A 19,784-nucleotide genomic window follows, 5' to 3' on the forward strand; every position below is an offset into this window, starting at 1 on the left:
TGAACTGAACTGAACTGAGTTTTGAAATTAAGCAGCACAAGGTAAGGTAAATAGAGAACTAATTAGTAATTCACTTCTTTACCCAGATCTGTATTTATCAACCTATCTTCCTTTTACTTCTAAGTTTACCTTCTCCCATTATTGGACCACCAATTTATTTGTGACCCAGTGAAAAATAGGTATAATAAGCTGGCATTTCAATTTCCAAGCTTCCCTTCGATCAATAGAGGAAATGACAAAATATAAACTCCACACTACAGATATTTTGCAAATAATCTCATTTTCCTTTCCAAGCACTGAGACTACCTTAAAAGAATGTTGTCTTCTAAATTCAAGAATGGCTAATGGCAATGAGGAAAGTTAATTTAGATCATAATTGACTTTACCAGTGACTACTGTTAAATTGTGGGTGATGTCAACTTTTAGATAAAAGAAGATAAAATTTAATGATTAAAGAATAAATTTTTATTCCCATTATCTAAGGAATAGACAACTTTCCAAGTGAAAGACTAGCCAGGGAAAAAGATGAGAAAATGGTTTCAGTAAACCGAGAGGAAATAAAGGAGAACATGCCTGATTTGAAGGAACTGACTGGTACAGAGCATACATTCTCAGAGTCACCACAGAATATTAACATCACAAAGATTTATTATGACATCTGAATATACTGTGCCTATTATTTACTGAACCTCATGGAAAACTCACAAATTAGGTAAGAAAAGGCTTAAAGCCAAAGTTCACTCAAGAAGTTGAAAACAAAAATAATAATTACATCAATTATATTCCTTTGCTTTGATGACATTATGAAGTAGAAAAAATTACTTATACAGAAGTTACATTTGATTAAGCAAAGGACAACATCTTGAACTTTCATCCTAATTATAGTGAGGGGGAAATGATCATCACTCTTATGTCACTTTAATCTTAAGAACTGGAAATAGCTAGAAAACAGAACAGTATTCTTTACATATATACTTTACAATAATGGATGCAATAACTTGGAAACAAATAATTAAAAACTGCAGAATTTACACTTAGTCTTGATGTACATAAAGAACTATTCATCAGAATTCACAGTATAATGATGCTCATTCATCACGTGAAAAGCATAACCTTTCTTTTTTGGATTAAAGTAACAAACTGCTATTTTCTCAAAACAAATCAAACTGAAGGTGAATATAATTTTGAAAATTTCCATTCTCTCTTCTAAATATCAACTGAAAATTAACCAGGAAAAAATTTAAATTAGCTTGTTATTAAGTATAGAATAATGAAACACAAAACACAGCTTAGACTTTCCTAAACATTACGGTAATAGATCAACTTCCTCAGCCCTGAAAAAACTATGGAAAGACTATGTTAGAGGGAAGACTCTGTTCAGAAATGAGTTCTTTGAAACTCCACAAAACTGTCCTATAATCTCATGATTTACAACAAGAAAATAAGGCATTAGTGGAAAAAACTGAAGACAAATGGAAAGATATTCCATTCTTAAAGACTGGAAAAATCAATATTGTTCAAATATCTGTACTATCCAAAACAATCTACAAATTCTTTGCACTGCTATCAAAATTCCAACAGCATTTTTCACAGAAATAGGACAAATCCTAAAATTTATATGGAACAACAAAAGATCCAAACAGCCAAAGCAATCTTGAGAAAAAAGAACAAAGCTGGAGGTATCATTCATGCTCCTTGATTTCAAACTATTACAAACCTATAGTAATCAAACAACATGAGAGTCCAAAAATAAACCTGTGCATATATGGTCAATTAATTTCTAATAAAAGGGCCAAGAATACACAATAGGGAAAGAACAGTCTTTTCAATAAATGATGTTGGAAAAATTGGACACCACATGTCAAAGAATGAAACTGGACCACCATACACAAAAATTAATTCAAAATGGATTAAAGACTTGATCACCCAGAAGAAAACAAATAGCAAGCTCCTTGATATTAGTCTTCCTAATGATTTTTAAAAATTTTTTTGGATACAAAAAGTAAAGGTAACAAAAGTAAAAATAAACAAACAGGACTATATCAAAGTAAAAAGTTTCTGCATAGCAAAGGAAATCATCAACCCAATGAAAAGGCAACTAACTGGGAGAAAATATTTGCGAATCATATATACGTTAAGGAGTTATTTTCAAAAGATACAAAGAACTCATACAATTTCAATTAAGAAAACCCAAACATGATGAAAAAAAAAAGCAATACAAAAAGACGAAGTGTTTATTAAAACATGAAAAAAAAAAAAAGAAATAAATGGTTTTGCAGCACTGAAGAGATTATAGAAAGTAAATAAGCTAGATCAGACCTGTTTTATGTAGTAATTTTATAGTTTATTTTAATTATTTCAGTTGTAAAATATTGTTATACTGTTAATTAGTTCTGATTGTTCATATTAAACTATTGTAATGCAAAAAAATAAATAAATAAATAAAATTAAAACAAGAAAAAAAAAATAAAAAAAAAAAAAAAGAAAACCCAAACAATCCAATTAAAACATGGGCAACAGTTCTGAATAGACATTTTTCCAACGAAGACACACAGATGGTCAACACGTACATGAAAAGGTGCTCAGTATCTCTAATCTTTAGGGAAACACAAATCAAAACCACAATATCACCTCACAACTGACAGAATGGCTATTACCAAAAAGATAAGCAATAACAAACATTGATGAGGATGTCGAAAAAGTGAACCACTGTGCACTACTGGTGGGAATGAGTGGTGTGGCCACTATGGAAAAAAGAGTACGGAGATTCCTCAAGTAATAAAAAAATAAAACCACCATATGACCCAACAACTCCACTCTGGGGTATTTAAGAAAACAAAAACACAAATTTGAAAATATATTTGCACTTCATGTTCACTGCAGCATTAGTCACAACAGCCAAGACATGGAAACAACCGAACTGTCCACGGACGGCTGAACAGATAATGTGGCACACATTTACAATGGATACTATTCAGCTGTAGAAGATGTCATTTTGCCATTCTGTGACAATATGGATTGACCCTGAAGGTTTGTGCTAAGGGAAATCAAGTCAGAGAAAAGCAAATACCTTATGATCTCATTTATATATAGAATCTCAAAAAAAAGCAAAAACCCACCAAACTTATGAAGAGAACAGACTGGTGGTTGCCAGACGCAAAGGGTGGGCAATGGATGAAACGGGTGAAGGTGGTCAAAAGGTACATATTTCAAGTCATTAAAGAAATAAGGCATAGGTATGTAATGTACAGCTTGGTGTCAGTAGTTAATAATACTGTACTACAGTTTTTAAAGTTGCTAAGAGTAGATTTTAAAAGTTCTCATCACAAGAAAAAAAAACTTTTTGTTTTTTTGTATGGTGATGGATGTTAGATTACAGTGATCACTTGCAATATATACAAATATCAAATCATTATGCTGCATACCTGAAACTAGTAAGTAATATGTAAATTACACCCCAATTAAAAAGACAAAACTAATCTCCAGAGAGTGGGGCATAGTTCTTAGGGGATTAGCCTATTGTGTTCTCTCTTTGCCTGGCAAAGCAATAAACCTACTCTTTCCTTCTCCTCCATTAAAAGAAAAAATCTAATCTCACATTTTATAATACTTGAAATAATAAACAATTTGCATCTTGGAAAAAATAGGCACAACTAAACTTTCTAGTTTTATGATACCACATTGTGAAACACCAGAATCACTCTCCAGAAAACACGCAAGGTTCTATTAATCATATTCACATCTTTAAAAAATACTCTGCCTTTACAATTTGTTCTAGGCCAAGGCTAGGAAAGCTCCATGAACTTTTTATTAAGAATATGACATGCATGAAACATGCTTTTATGGTTCCAATTTATGTTTATAGATATAAAGCAAAAAATGTGATATTCAGTAGCGAAATTAAGGAAAATTATTCTTTCTGGGTCTTAAGGTGCTAAGAAGGTTATGGAGAGAAGGGAACTAAATTTAGTGACCTCTTAGTGTGTGACAGGCTCTTATAATTATGACTTACTATTCAAAACAACCATGTGGAAAAAGAAACTCTGGAAATACATACAAGAAATTATTGATATATATGGTGGTTACTGGTAGAGATGAAGAGGGGGCAAAAATTGAGAACATGAGAAACAAGAGTAGGAATAATGCTTCTCAATAAATACGTTTACTATTTTTAACGTTATAAACATTACAAATCACCTATCCAAAAAATTAAATTAAAAAACATCAAAAATTTTAAAACCCTTAAGAACAAGAGGCCTATGAGAAGAGCAAAAAAAAAAAAAAAAAAAAAGAGGGTGGGGAGCAGGCATTTGTCAGGGGTCCTAGATCATCAATACATCTGATACAGTTGATTACAGCATTAACCCAATTCTGGTCTCTATATACATATATACATTTTTTTTTGGTGTATTTTTTTCTCTATAGATCTTTAGATATTTTTTTAAACCCCCAAAGTACACAGTTGTTGGTATTTTATAGAAACATTTAGCTTTACATATATGTTTACAACTTTACTTCATCATTTCTTCTTGCATCTCCTACTATCTATGAGATTATTTTCATTCTTCTTGAAATATAACCTTTAGAAGTTCGTACAAATCTTTTGGTGGTAAACTCAGTTTTTGTTTATATGTAAATGGCTTTATCTCTATTCTTGAGAACAAATCAGCGTTTTCCAGAACATGCAGAGATGAAGTTTGGGTGCAAGATATTTATTCGGGAACAGTATCTACAATTGGACAGAAGAAAGTGACCTGCCATACATTCTCAGAAAAGCCTCAGCCAAACTGGTAGGGAGTTCCAGAGCAAATAACAACCATCAGAGGGTCCTATGCTGGGCCAACGGCCAAGCCTTCTAAGCCCACCTAACAATCGCTGGTTGCAGGCCCACTTCAGATAAGCCAGCTTTCCACCTGAAGGATGTCTAGTGACCCCACTCCCTGCAGCTGAGAGGCTTATCTTTCTGTGAAGGTGATCTGGCCATGCATCCCCACAAGAGTTTTACAAGCTACGAAATTCTGGTTGAAAGGTTTTTTTCTCTCTCAACATTTAAAATATATTGTTTTCTGGCTTTTGTTATTGTTAAGGACTCTGCTGTCATTCTAATTGTTGGTCTCTTTTAGAAGATCTGTCCCCTTTTCTGAGACTTGTTTTTTATGACTCCTGTCTTTGGAGTTCTGCAGTTTCTTGAAAGTGTGGATTTCTTTTTATTTATCCTGCTAGTGGTATACAGTTCCTCCTTGGTCTGTGATTTCACGTGGTTAGTAGTTGTGGAAAATGTGTAGTCATTATCTCTTTAAATATTGTCTCTCCTGAGAAGTGAAGTCACTCAGTCGTGTCCAATTCTTTGCAACCCCATGGACTGTAGCCTACCAGGTTCCACCATCCATGGGGTTTTTCCAGGCAAGAATACTGGAGTTGGGTGCCATTCCCTTCTCCAGGAGATCTTCCCGACCCAGGGATTGAACCCGGGTCTCCCACAGGGTAGGCATTGTAGGCAGACGCTTTACCGTCCTCAGTTCAGTTCAATTGCTCAGTCATGTCCGACTCTTTGCGACCCCATGAATCACAGCACGCCAGGCCTCCCTGTCCATCATCAACTCCTGGAGTTCACTCAAATGAATGTCCATCGAGTCGGTGATGCCATCCAGCCATCTCATTGTCTGTCATCACCGTCTCCTCACGCCCCCAATCCATCCCAGCATCAGAGTCTTTTCCAGTGAGTCAATTCATCCCATGAGGTGGCCAAAGTATTGGAGTTTCAGCTTGAGCATCAGTCCTTCCAATGAACACCCAGGATTGATCTCCTTTAGGATGGACTGGTTGGATCTCCTTGCAGTTCAAGGGACTCTCAAGAGTCTTCTCCAGCACCACAGTTCAAAAGCATCAATTCTTCAGCGCTCGGCTTTCTTCACAGTCCAACTCTTACATCCATACATGACCACTGGAAAACCCATAGCCTTAACTAGACGGACCTTGGTTGGCAAAGTAATGTCTCTGCTTTTTAATATGCTATCTAGGTTGGTCATAACTTTCCTTCCAAGGAGTAAGTGTCTTTTAATTTCATGGCTGCAATCAGCATCTGCAGTGATTTTGAAGCCCCCCAAAATAAAGTCTGACACTGTTTCCACTGTTTCCCCATCTATTTGCCATGAAGTGATGGGACCAGATGCCATGATCTTTGTTTTCTGAATGTTGAGCTTCAAGCCAACCTTTTCACTCTCCTCTTTCACTTTCATCAAGAGGCTTTTTATAGTTCCTCTTCACTTTCTGCCATAAGGGTGGTGTCATCTGCATATCTGAGGTTATTGATATTTCTCCCGGCAATCTTGATTCCAGCTTGTGCGTCTTCCAGCCCAGCATTCCTCATGATGTACTCTGCATATAAGTTAAATAAGCAGGGTGACAATATACAACCTTGACGCACTCCTTTTCCTATTTGGAACCAGTCTGTTGTTCCATGACCAGTTCTAACTGTTGCTTCCTGACCTGCATACAGGTTTCTCAAGAGGCAGGTCAGGTGGTCTGGGATTCCCATCTCTTTCAGAATGTTCCACAGTTTATTGTGATCCACACAAAGGCTTTGGCATAGTCAATGAAGCAGAAATAGATATTTTTCTGGAACTCTCTTGCTTTCTCCATGATCCAGCGGATTTTGGCAATTTGATCTCTGGTGCCTCTGCCTTTTCTAAAACCTGCTTGAACATCTGGAAGTTCACGGTTCACAAATTGCTGAAGCCTGGCTTGGAGAATTTTGAGCATGACTTTACTAGTGTGTGAGATGAGTGCAGTTGTGCGGTAGTTTGAGCATTCTTTGGCATTGCCTTTCTTTGGGATTGGAATCAAGACTGACCTTTTCCAGTCCTGTGGCCATTGCTGAGTTTTCCAAATTTGCTGGCCTATTGAGTGCAGCACTTTCACAACACCATCTTTCAGGATCTGAAGTAGCTCAACTGGAATTCCATCACCTCCACTAGCTTTGTTCGTAGTGATGCTTTCTAAGGCCCACTTGACTTCACATTCCAAGATGTCTGGCTCTAGGTGAGTGATCACGCCATCGTGATTATCTTGGTTGTGAAGATATTTTTTGTACAGTTCTTCTGTGTATTCTTGCCACCTCTTCTTGGTATCTTCTACTTCTGTTAGGTCCATACAATTTCTGTCCTTTATCGAGCCCATCTTTGCATGAAATGTTCCCTTGGTATCTCTAATTTTCTTGAAGAGATCTCTTGTTTTTCCTATTCTGTTCTTTTCCTCTATTTCTTTGCACTGATCGCTGAGGAAGGCTTTCTTATCTCTCCTTGCTATTCTTTGGAACTCTGCATTCAGATGCTTATATCTTTCCTTTTCTCCTTTGCTTTTCGCTTCTCTTCTTTTCACAGCTATTTGTAAGGCCTCCTCAGACAGCCATTTTTCTTTTTTGCATTTCTTTTCCATGGGGATGGTCTTGGTCCCTGTCTCCTGTACTATGTCACGAACCTCCGTCCAGAGTTCATCAGGCACTCTATCAGATCTAGTCCCTTAAATCTATTTCTCACTTCCACTGTATAATCATAAGGGATTTGATTTAGGTCATATCTGAATGGTCTAGTGGTTTTCCCTACTTTCTTCAATTGAAGTCTGAATTTGGCAATAAGGAGTTCATGATCTGAGCCACAGTCAGCTACTGGTCTTGTTTTTGCTACCTGTATAGAGCTTCTCCATCTTTGGCTGCAAAGAATATAATCAATCTGATTTCAGTGTTGACCATCTGGTGATGTCCATTTGTACAGTCTTGTTTTGCTGGAAGAGAATGAAGGGATGGAGCCAAAGCAAAAGCAATACCCAGCTGTGGATGTGACTGGTGATTGAAGCAAGGTCCGATGCTGTAAAAAGCAATATTGCATAGGTACCTGGAATGTTAGGTCCATGAATCAAGGCAAATTGGAAGAGGTCAAACAGGAGATGGCAAGAGTGAACGTAGACATTCTAGCAGTCAGTGAACTAAAATGGACGGGAATGGGTGAATTTAACTCAGATGACCATTATATCTACTACTGTGCGCAGGAATCCCTTTGAAGAAATGGAGTAGCCATCATGGTCAAAAAAAGTCCAAAATGCAGTACTTGGATGCAATCTCAAAAACGACAGAATGATCTCTGTTCGTTTCCAAGGCAAACCATTCAATATTACAGTAATCCAAGCCTATGCCCCAACCAGTAACGCTGAAGAAGCCGAAGTTGAATGGTTCGATGGAGACCTACAAGACCTTTTAGAACTAACACCCAGAGACGCGAGAGACGCCCGGCTCCGGCGGCGCAGACGCGAGAGACGCCCGGCTCCCGCGGCGCAGACGCGAGAGACGCCCGGCTCCCGCGGCGCAGACGCGAGAGACGCCCGGCTCCGGCACAACCGACCACGTGCAGAATCGTGGCTGAGAGGAGCTACCCCGCGCCCAGGGTTAGGGCAGTGGCCGAGAGGAGCTGTACCACGTCCAAGCGGCGGTGGCTGCTTGGGCACCGGAGGGCCGAGAGGAGCTGCTCCACATTCAAAGCAGGAGAGGTGGCCTTGAAGAGATACCCCTCATCCAAGGTAAGGTACAGCGGCTGCGCCTTGCTGGAGCAGCTGTGAAGAGATACTCCACGACCAAGTGGAATATAAGAATCCAGTGTTCTGGGGAGGAAGGAACAAGATGGCGGAGGGATAAGACGGCGAGACCACTTTCTCCCCCACAAATTCATCAAAAGAACATTTGAACGCGGAGTAAAGTCCAAAAAACAACTTCTGAATACTGGCAGAGGACATCAGGCTCCCAGAAAAGCAGCCCATTGTCTTCTAAAGGAGAGAGAAGAAATCCAGCTCCACCCACCAGAACACCGACACATGCTTCCCTAACCAGGGAACCCGGACAAGTCACCCGTCCAACCCCACACACAGCGAAGAAACTACATAATAAAGAGAACTCCACAAACTGCAAGAAGAGGGAAAGGCCACCCCAAGCAAAGCAATATAAGCAAGATGAAGAGGCAGAGAAATACCCAGCAAGTAAAGGAACAAGATAATTGCCCACCAACACAAACAAAAGAAGATATAGGGAATCTACCTGATAAAGAATTTCAAATTTTGATGGTGAAAATGATTCAAAATCTTGAAAGCAAAATGGAGTTACAGATAAATAACCTGGAAAAAAGGATTGAGAAGATGGAAGAAAGGTTTAATAAGGACTTAGAAGAAATAAAAAAGAGTCAATATACAATGAATAATGCAATAGATGAGATCAGAAACACTCTGGAGGGAACAAACAGTAGAATAACAGAGGCAGAAGACAGGATAAGCGAACTAGAAGATAGAATTGTAGAAATAAATGAAACAGAGAGGGAAAAAGAAAAACGAATTAAAAGAAATGAGGACAATATTAGAGACCTCTGGGACAATGTTAAACGCTCCAACATTCGAATCGTAGGAGTCCCAGAAGAAGAAGACAAAAAGAAAGACCACGAGAGAATACTTGAGGAGATAATAGTTGAAAACTTCCCTAAAATAGGGAAAGAAATAATCACCCAAGTCCAAGAAACCCAGAGAGTCCCCAACAGGATAAACCCAAGGCGAAATACTCCAAGACACATATTAATCAAATTAACAAAGATCAAACACAAAGAACAAATATTAAAAGCAGCAAGGGAAAAGCAGCAAATAACACATAAGGGGATTCCCATAAGGATAACAGCTGATCTTTCAACAGAAACTCTTCAGGCCAGAAGGGAGTGGCAAGACATACTTAAAGTGATGAAAGAAAATACCCTACAGCCCAGATTACTATACCCAGCAAGGATCTCATTCAAATATGAAGGAGAAATCAAAAGCTTTACAGACAAGCAAAAGCTGAGGGAATTCAGCATCACCAAACCAGCTCTCCAACAAATGCTAAAGGATCTTCTATAGACAGGAAACACATAAAGAGTGTATAAACTTGAACCCAAAGCAATAAAGAAAATGGCTACGGGATCGTACTTATCAATAATTACCTTAAACGTAAATGGGTTGAAATTTTCAAAAAGGCTAGGAAACAATTCTCATAGCCATCAATAGTTCAGTGTTGAGTTCATGAATAGTTTTTAAAGTTTGGGACAAACTGTAGTATTTGCTATTTGAAGTACTATTTGTAATTGGCATATTACGATGTAACATTGGTCTTCATTTCCAACTTAAAACGCCTAAAAATGCCTAACAGGTTTTTAGATTTGTGAATTTTAGTTGAAATGTATTTTACGATGTTACTAAACCTGCAGAAATATTGAAATATTTCAGAGAACTTATTCACTGTACATTTAATTTATTTATAAAAGTTATGAACTGTAGAAAGTTTTACTTGTTGGGTCAAATGCTTGTTGCTTCAAATGCTTGTTGCATTTGAAGTGCTAGTTACAAGAAAATCAAATACCTTCAATGTATAAATGCTATTAAGTTTTTAAAGGACTCTGGAGTATAAGTAAGTTTGTTTAAAGAAATTTAGTCTTTTCAACTAGAATCAGCTCTGTCAAACATTAATTAAAAGCCTCATTTAAAAAAAATAAAATAAAATAAAGATTAAAAAAAAAAAAGAGAACTAACACCCAAAAAAGATGTCCTTTTCATTATAGGGGACTGGAATGCAAAAGTAGGAAGTCAAGAAACACCTGGAGTAACAGGCAAATTTGGCTTTGGAGCGCGGAATGAAGCAGGGCAAAGGTTAATAGAGTTTTAAAGTACTGCTGCTGCTAGATTCTCTCAATTCCCTCCCTCCTGGGAATCTAATTATTGGGTTGGCCAAAAAGTTCATTCAGATATAGAAAGCCCATACCATCTTTTGGTCAACCCAATATACTCCTATTCGACCTTCTCATTCTGCCCTCCATTTCTCTTAACATCATTTTCACATTTTCCTTGTCTCTCTTATGGCATTCTGGATAGTTTTATTTTCACCTACTACCAGTTCATTAAATTTCTCTTCAAACAGCAGCCTAAAGTGATGTTTCATATTAAATAGTTCAGGAATTCTATCAAATGAGTTTCCATTTAAAAAATTATGTTTCTAGATTTTTTTAAAAATCTATTATTTCAAGTAATTTCTTATAGCTTGGTAACCTGTGACTATATTTCCTATTTCTATAAACATTACATACTACCTATTCTATCATTCAGTATTTGACAATTTCAGTATCTGCAGTTCTAAGTTTGATCCTGTGACTCATAGTCATGGTGGCTTGTTTTCTCATGTGTTTGGTGGCTTTATATTTTGAGCTATTCGGTGAATCAATCACTGGGAATCCTGGAGAAAGTATTGTTCTAGCTGATTGATAGGAGGCACAACTAACCTGCAAACACCAGCCTATGGCCCTGGTGATTTAGGCTAGCAAGGGAGTTCTTGGCTCCCTTTCTCAACTTATCAACTGGCCCAAGGCTCACCTTTCACCAATAAATAGCAACCACACTTGTGTGACCTTTCCCATCTCATCCACCTAATAGCCCCTGCTTGACAAGTCAGCCCTATAGCTCCTTATTGGGCTGGTCCCAATTCATAATAATTTTTGAAGTGGGGGACTCTTTGGAGATCTCCCCTCAATCATGCAATATCTATGATATCTCAAACAGTGAGTTCTTTCCAGATTTAACTGGTTCAGACTTTGCTGATGCTCCTACTCAGACATATTGTCAGAAGTCATACTGTCTGAGGAAACCTGAGTATATTTAATTATTTTCCTAATGCTCTACTTTAAGACAAACTTCTTAGCTCTTTAACAAACTTAACAATATTAATGAACTCAATGACCTTAACCAGTTACAGTGCGCATAGTCATGTCAAACTCTTTGCCACTCCATGGACTGTAGCCTGTCAGGCTCCTCTGTCCATGGAATTTTTCAGGAAAGAATACTGGAGTGAGTTGCCATTTCCTCCTCCAGGGAATCTTCCCGACCCAGGGAATGAACACATATCTCTTGCGTCTCCTGCACTGCAGGTGGATTCTTTACCACTAGTGCCATCTGGGAAGCCAAATTACCTTAACACATTTTATAATATCACTGATAAAATATGTGATTCACTAGAGGGTTTTCCCCGGTAGCTCAGCAGTAAAGAATCTGCCTGAAATCCAGATGATGCAGGAGACCCAGGTTCAATCCCTGGTTTGGGAAGATCCCCAAACCACTCCAGCATTCTTGCCTGAAGACTCCCATGGACAGAGGAGCCTGGCGGGCTGCAGTCCATGGGGTTGCAAAGAGTCACACAAAACTGAAGCGACTGAGCAGGTAGGCAGGCAGAGGAAATAAAATGGAAGACTTCATATCCGACATGATCACGTAGGTGGTTAGTAGTCTTTGGAATCAGAAATACAATTCACACCTTAGCTTTATCACTTACTGTAAGAATCTAGATAAGCTGTATTTAATTATAAGACTCAGTTCCTCATTTGTAAAGCAGAATACAATCTTATTGTGCTATTCTGAGAATTAAAGAAGATAATGTGTATAAATTCACTGAATACAGAACCTGATGCACAGTACATACTTAGTAACTAGAAGCTTCTATGACTATTACATTATGTTGTTTCTATTTTACTATTCCCATAAACTACTCAAATTTTTCTGGTGTGGTATGACTTCAAAGACAACTGGAAATAAGATTTATTGGCATATCTTTATTATAGTGATGTACTAGAATTTATTTCATTGAGTATTTTTAATACCATATGTGATAGAGTAAAATGATGATCCTCAAAAGCAGTAATGAGAATGAAACAGTGACAGTTTCCATGGGACAGAAAAGTGCCATAGGTCACTAACCGCTGTAATGAAAGAATTAATACAGGTGATAGAGAATAATGCTTGCTATAGTTCAGAGGCTGGCAAACTATAACCTACAAAGCAAATCTGCCCCAATTATGTCACTGCAAACAAAGTCTTACTGAAACACTTCCAGTTGCTTATGTACTGTCTATGGCTGCTTTTCTATGATTGTGGTTTCCATTATGCCCAGCCTCTGACAGATAAGGATAAGAGGCTTATGAACGCTTCCTGATGGGAGAGACTGACTGTGGGGGAAACTGGGACTTGTTCCGATGGGTGGGGCCATACTCAGTAAATCTTTAATCCAACTTTCTGTTGATGGGTGGGGCTGTGTTCCCTCCCTGTTGTTTCACCTGAGACCAAACCATGGTGGTGGTGATGAAGATAATGGCGACCTCCTTCAAAAGGTCTCCTACAAGCACTGGCACACTCAGTGCCCCCACATCCTGCAGCAGGCCACTGCTGACCCACACCTCTGCCAGAGACTCCTGGACACTCACAGGCAAGTCTGGGTCAACTCTCTTGTGGGGTCGCTGCTCAAAGCCATCGTTTTTCCTGTAGTCATGTATGGGTGTGCAAGGTGGACTATAAAGAAAGCTGAGCGCCGAAGAATTGATGCTTTTGAAATGTGGTGTTGAAGACTCTTGAGAATCCCTTGGACTGCAAGGAGATCCAAACAGTCAATGCTAAAAAAAATCAGTCCTGAATATTCATTGGAAGGATTGATGCTGAAGCTCCAATACTTCGGCCACCTGATGAGAAGAACTGACTCACTGGAAAAGACCCTGATGCTGAGAAAGATTGAAGGCGGAAGGAGAAGGGGATGACAGAGGATAAGATGGCTGGATGGCATCACTGATGCGATGGACATGAGTTTGAGCAAGCTTCAGGAGTTGGTGAAGGACAGGGAAGCCTGGCATGCTGCAGTCCATGGGGTTGCAAAGAGTCGGACCCAACTGAGCGACTGAACTGACTGATAGCTGCTTTAGCACTACACCAGCAGAGCTGAGTTGTTGCAACAAAAATCACATGGCTGGCAAAGCCTAAAATTACTATATGACCTTACAGAGAAAGTTTGCTGTGCTCTGCTGTAGACTGTGGCAAGAACACTGAATTTTTTCCTAAACATGTATAAACCATTTGTACACTAGGTAGTATACATTGGAAAATAGTGAAGAACAGGGAAGCCTGGTGTGCTGCAGTTTATAGGGTCACAAAGAGTCGGACACGACTTAACGAATGAACACCACCACCACCAGATATATTTGCAGTTAAGACTAAAACGGAACTCATGGCTTAGGCTATTCAGTCTGTTTCAGTTCAGTTCAGTTCAGTCGCTCAGTTGTGTCCGACTCTTTGCGACCCCATGAATTACAGCACGCCAGGCCTCGCTGTCCATCACCAACTCCCGGAGTTCACTCAAACTCATGTCCATCGAGTCGGTGATGCCATCCAGCCGTCTCATTCTCGGTCATCCCCTTCTCCTCACGCCCCCAATTCCTCCCAGCATCAGAGTCTTTTCCAGTGAGTCAACTCGTCGCATGAGGTGGCCAAAGTATTGGAGTTTCAGCTTGAGCATCAGTCCTTCCAATGACACCCAGGATTGATCTCCTTTAGAATGGGCTGGTTGGATCTCCTTGCAGTATAAGGGACTCTCAAGCGTCTTCTCCAGCACCACAGTTCAAAAGCATCAATTCTTCGGCGATCAGCTTTCTTCACAGTCCAACTCTCACATCCATACATGACCACGGGAAAAACCATTGCCTTGACTAGACGGACCTTGGTTGGCAAAGTAATGTCTCTGCTTTTTAATATGCTATCTAGGTTGGTCATAACTTTCCTTCCAAGGAGTAAGCGTCTTTTAATTTCATGGCTGCAATCAGCATCCGCAGTGATTTTGGAGCCCTCAAAAATAAAGTCTGACACTGTTTCCACTGTTTCCCCATCTATTTCCCATGAAGTGACGGGACCAGATGCCATGATCTTTGTTTTCTGAATGTTGAGCTTCAAGCCAACCTTTTCACTCTCCTCTTTCACTTTCATCAAGAGGCTTTTGAGTTCCTCTTCACTTTCTGCCAAAAGGTTGGTGTCATCTGCATATCTGAAGTTATTGATATTTCTCCCGGTAATCTTGATTCCAGCTTGTGCTTCTTCCAGACCAGCGTTCCTCATGATGTACTCTGCATATAAGTTAAATAAGCAGGATGACAATATACAACCTTGATGTACTCCTTTTCCTATTTGGAACCAGTCTGTTGTTCCATGTCCAGTTCTAACTGTTGCTTCCTGACCTGCATACAGGTTTCTCAAGAGGCAGGTCAGGTGGTCTGGTATTCCCATCTCTTTCAGAATTTTCCACAGTTTATTGTGATCCACATAGTCAAAGGCTTTGGCATAGTCTGTTTAGCAGAGGCCAAAATAACTTGTATATTTTAAAGTATTTATCCAAAAGTGCCCCTTGATAGCATTTTACAGCCTGTACATAATAGTATGAATTATTTAAAAATAAATTTAATATTCTACACTTCTAGAATATATTTCAAAATATTTTCCTATAAGAGACGTAGAATATTTTTTTCAGTTAACTCTCCCTCTTTCCCTCTATTATAGGCACTGAACAATTTTGAGGAAAAATCAGTTTGGTGCGAGGATGTCACAGGCAATGTACTTACCATTTTAAAGATTAGTAGCAGGAAAAAAGAAAAGATTAGTAGTACATACTATATATTTATTGAGAATTATTTGCTGTCACTAATGTTGGAAGGGCAAAACATACCCATTTCCTTATGGTCCTTTCATAAACAATGTTGATTCCTTTTGGTATTGTCTGGTAAAGGGGAAACACTCTTATCAGAAAATGCAGCTAAAATCATAAGTTGGATATGATGTTATTCTTCTATTTTTATATGTTTCTGAATCAAGACTAGATAAACAACAGATGGGCTGCCTTCTGTGGCTTAAAATAGAAATAATGGGGTTTTTGTTTGTTTTCTACACAAATAATTTTTTTTAAATTCTACAAACGGCTCTAAAGTGAACTTGACAGTCTTAGCTAAGCTGCTTCTATTATGGTAACACATTTCTATTATTGAAACACAGGTTCCAGTATCAAAATTCCTTGGGACATACATCATTGGATTAGATAGATGAAAGAGAAAAAAATGAAGGGGGAAACTTTAGGAAAGGAAACAGGTTCTTTGAAAATCAGTATTTAAAAGACAAAATGATTCTAATACAGAATTTAAGAACAATTCTTTTTTAAACCTCAGGAATTATGTACTTGCAACAACAGAATAATGAAATTTTTCTTTGGGCAAGGCATTCTAGTAAGAGGCTTAACTTTATTTTCTCATTTAATCGTCACAGCTGCCTATGAGGTAGATATTACTGTATTTAACATATCATTCCCTGTATTTTACATGAGGAAACTAAGACTCAAAGTGTTACAGACAGGACTTTAAACCCCATGTTTTTAATAAATGTGTTACATGTGAATAGCTTTCTAGAAATATCAACAAACTTTGAAATGTGTAACTCTTTCATAAAATGCTTTGAGCCTCTTAGAAGCCTCTAAATAAATAGAAGGAAATACTTTAAAAGAAAAAAAAAAAAAACACTAAGTACCTGGAAAATTACTGTGCTATTAAAATAATACATAAGATGAAACATATTCCAGGAATAAACTTTACTGATTTTAAACTGTAAAATATACATTATTCTGAAAACTCAAGCTATATTTCATGACCAACTCTTTTCAGGCATTACTTTTACAAGAATTATTTAATATACATTTTTAAAAAAGTGTTCTTGCAAAAAACAGTTGGTGTAAAGTATTTTAAAATCCAAGCAGTGAATTCCTGTTTTCAACAAGGACGTTCATTTTAAATATTTTAAAATACTGTACACAAGCCCACTTTTCTTCAAATCATGAACTTCAAGACTTAAATACATGCAATTTACTTTAAACCCAACTGGGTACTTTGAAAAATGTGATCAACTACCTCACATTCTGATTTTTCAAATGTTTGAAAGTTTCATTAATTTGAGAAATGACTACAAAGCAACCGCACTGATATTCATGTGAATATATATTCAAATACTACATTCTCCAAGACACCTGCGGAGGCTACCTCAAGGATAACATCATTGCTTAATACATTTTAAAAACCTCTCATTAGGAATTAGCATCAAAACTTAACAAGGATTCTTTTAGGCATGCTCAGTAATAGTAAATCTTATTCAATTATGTATGGATATTACTTCAAATAGGAATTCAATAGCTCGAGTGCTCAATTTACAAGTCTGTATAAAATTCCTCTGAGGTAAAATCCTGAATGAAAACTAATATTAAAATTCTAGTGTTTGAGTTTCACTAATATGAGGTACCCAGAGCAGTCAAATTCATAGAGAAACAAAGTAGAACAATGGTTGTCAAAGGTCAGGAGACAGGGAGGAATGGGGAATTGCAGAATTTCAGTTTGGAAAGATGAAATTTCTCTCTCTCTACTTCAAAGATACCATGACAGAGGATTTTTACAGGATGAAATACCGACTCTTTCAAAGAGCAGACAGTCCCTATTCATTGTAAAAACTGTTTCAAAGAACAGGAAGAAAAGACTTCACTTTATGAAGCTATTAAATCCTTGACACCAAAAAGGAAAAATACACGGCAAGAAAAGAAAAGCTATTAATATCACAGTCTATATCTCTCATGAGTATAGACACAAAAATCTTAAATAAAACATAAGAACTGGAATGTGAGATATGAACTTGGCCTTACTTGCAGCAACAGGATTTCTACAAAGACTATAAAAGAGAATTTACACACAATTAGAGCTAACAGAAGAGTTCAGCAGGGATGCTCAATATAAGGTCAATATATAAAAATCAGTGGCATTCTTGTAAACCAGCAATAACCAACTGAAAAATGTAACAGAGAAAAGACCTCATTCACAACTGAAACAAAAACTGTAAGGTACCTAGGAACAAATTAATGAATACATACATAAAGAAACAAAAAGATACTAAAACTCAGTATCACAAAGATAGCAATTTTCTCTGGATTCATTTAAAACCTGAAACAATTTCAACAAAATACCAACTGTTTCTCATGAAGAAATTATTCTAAAATTCAAACAGAAGAGTGCCAGGAACAGTTAAAATAATTTTGAAGAAGCATAAGGTAGAGGAAATGTGGGATTGAAACAAGACTGTTCAAACAGAGCAGTAAATAAGACAGCCTAAAAATGGAACTTGTATATTACAGCAATGCATTACTATTCAGATGGGCTATTTGATAAATGGTGCAAAAAGCACCATTCATATGAAAAACTGAAATTGTTATAACATAGATAAAAATGAATTTCAAGAGATTAGAGCTGTGAATTAAAAAATCAAATTTAAAAACTGCTGGGAAAAAATGGCAGACCATTTTTATGATTTTTAGAGGTAGGGAGGGATTTCTTAAAACACAAGAGGCAAAGAAAACACAAAGTGAAAAGACAAGCTACAGAGCAGGATAAGATATCTGCAACGCAATTAACTGACAAAACAAGAATAACAACAAAAGGCAAATAACCTGACAGAGCAGTGGACAAAGGCAACAAATAGGCAAATCACAGAAGGGAAACCCCAAACAGCCAATAAACATACGAAAACACTGAGGCATAAGGGAAATAAAAATAAAAATCAAGACAGGCTTGAGATATTGTTTCAAAGGTTGACAAAAGCCTAAAAGCCTGAGAACACCAAGACGGGGCGAAATGGGGAATTTCAACTCTACACTGCGATTGTAAATTAAAATAACCACTTGAGTTGCAGATGCCTATATGTTAAAATGCCACGACTACACTTTTGGGTACACACCCCATGAATATTCTTGGTCGTGTACAAGGAAGATAGTATTACAATAGTAAAACACTTGGAAACTCTACGTCCATCAGCAAAATAATGAGTAAATGAATTAAAGTATATTTGTACATTAAATCTCTCTACTGCAGTTAAAATGAACAAGTTATAGGTACACATACTGTTATGTATATTCTCAATAACTTAAACATGGCATTGGCTAAAGTGTGGTGCTGAATGGTTTAAAAAAGTTTATGTATGTATGTGTGTGTGTAAAATAACAGTAACAGCAGCAACAATTAATGAAAAATAAGTAACAGAACTAACATTTGAGCACTTATTATAGAGAAGGCACACTTCTAACTGCATGTAGGTGCCTAAAAACAGCCCTAGGAAACAGATTCTACTACTATTTCTATCTGGCACGATTACTCTTTTATTTCTGTGAGATTCCATTACTCATCCTACAGATGAGGAATGAAGTGGAGAGAGGTGAAGCTGATCGAAAGCTATAAAACCAGTAAATAATAAGATATGAAACCAGGATTCCTGACCCAGACTTTACAGCTTAATAACTATGTTAGTTATTACACCATTTTCTATTCTTTTTGGGATGTTAGAAATCCAACATTATTTTTGTAAGTTGGAAATAAAAAACACTTATAGAAACTATGACTATAAAGAAATGAATACGCACACACATTTTTGTATAGCTCAAACTGGTTCTAAAGATGCTAAAAGATTCTTAGGAATGTCTTGAAAACAGTGGCGTCCCAACTACTCTAATTTACTAATTTACATGTTTGAGGTCTGGTATTTTTCAGATCATTATTTCAGAACCAAACATTATTTCTTTTATACTCCTAAGACAATATATATTTGGAATCCTGGAAACCTTACATGGAGAAGCATAAGATATAATACAATCATCTCTGTCTCTCTCATTAGAGGCAAAATTTGATTACTTAGCTTCAGGCCTGAAAACTCATATTAAGAGTTTTCAATAAGCAATTCTATCAGGAAACGTAATAAAATTTCAATTATTCATTTTTTCTGGTCTCTCAATTATAGGCTGGTTTTTTAAAAGCCAGTGGTAGCTAATATTTATACAATAAAAATGTAATTTTGTGTAGAAT

General features: G+C 37.3%; 1 protein-coding gene across 2 annotated transcripts in view; it reads right to left on the minus strand.

The window, feature by feature from the left end:
• The window catches only part of FZD3 (frizzled class receptor 3), a 126,568-nt gene that overhangs the window by 39,009 nt on the left and 67,775 nt on the right, over positions 1–19,784 (minus strand). The gene's annotated exons all lie outside the window — the stretch shown is intronic.

Source organism: Moschus berezovskii, chromosome 7 (assembly GCF_049115385.1).
Source record: "Moschus berezovskii isolate FMDL1 chromosome 7, NW_MosBer_1.0, whole genome shotgun sequence".
NCBI classification, from domain to species: domain Eukaryota; kingdom Metazoa; phylum Chordata; class Mammalia; order Artiodactyla; family Moschidae; genus Moschus; species Moschus berezovskii.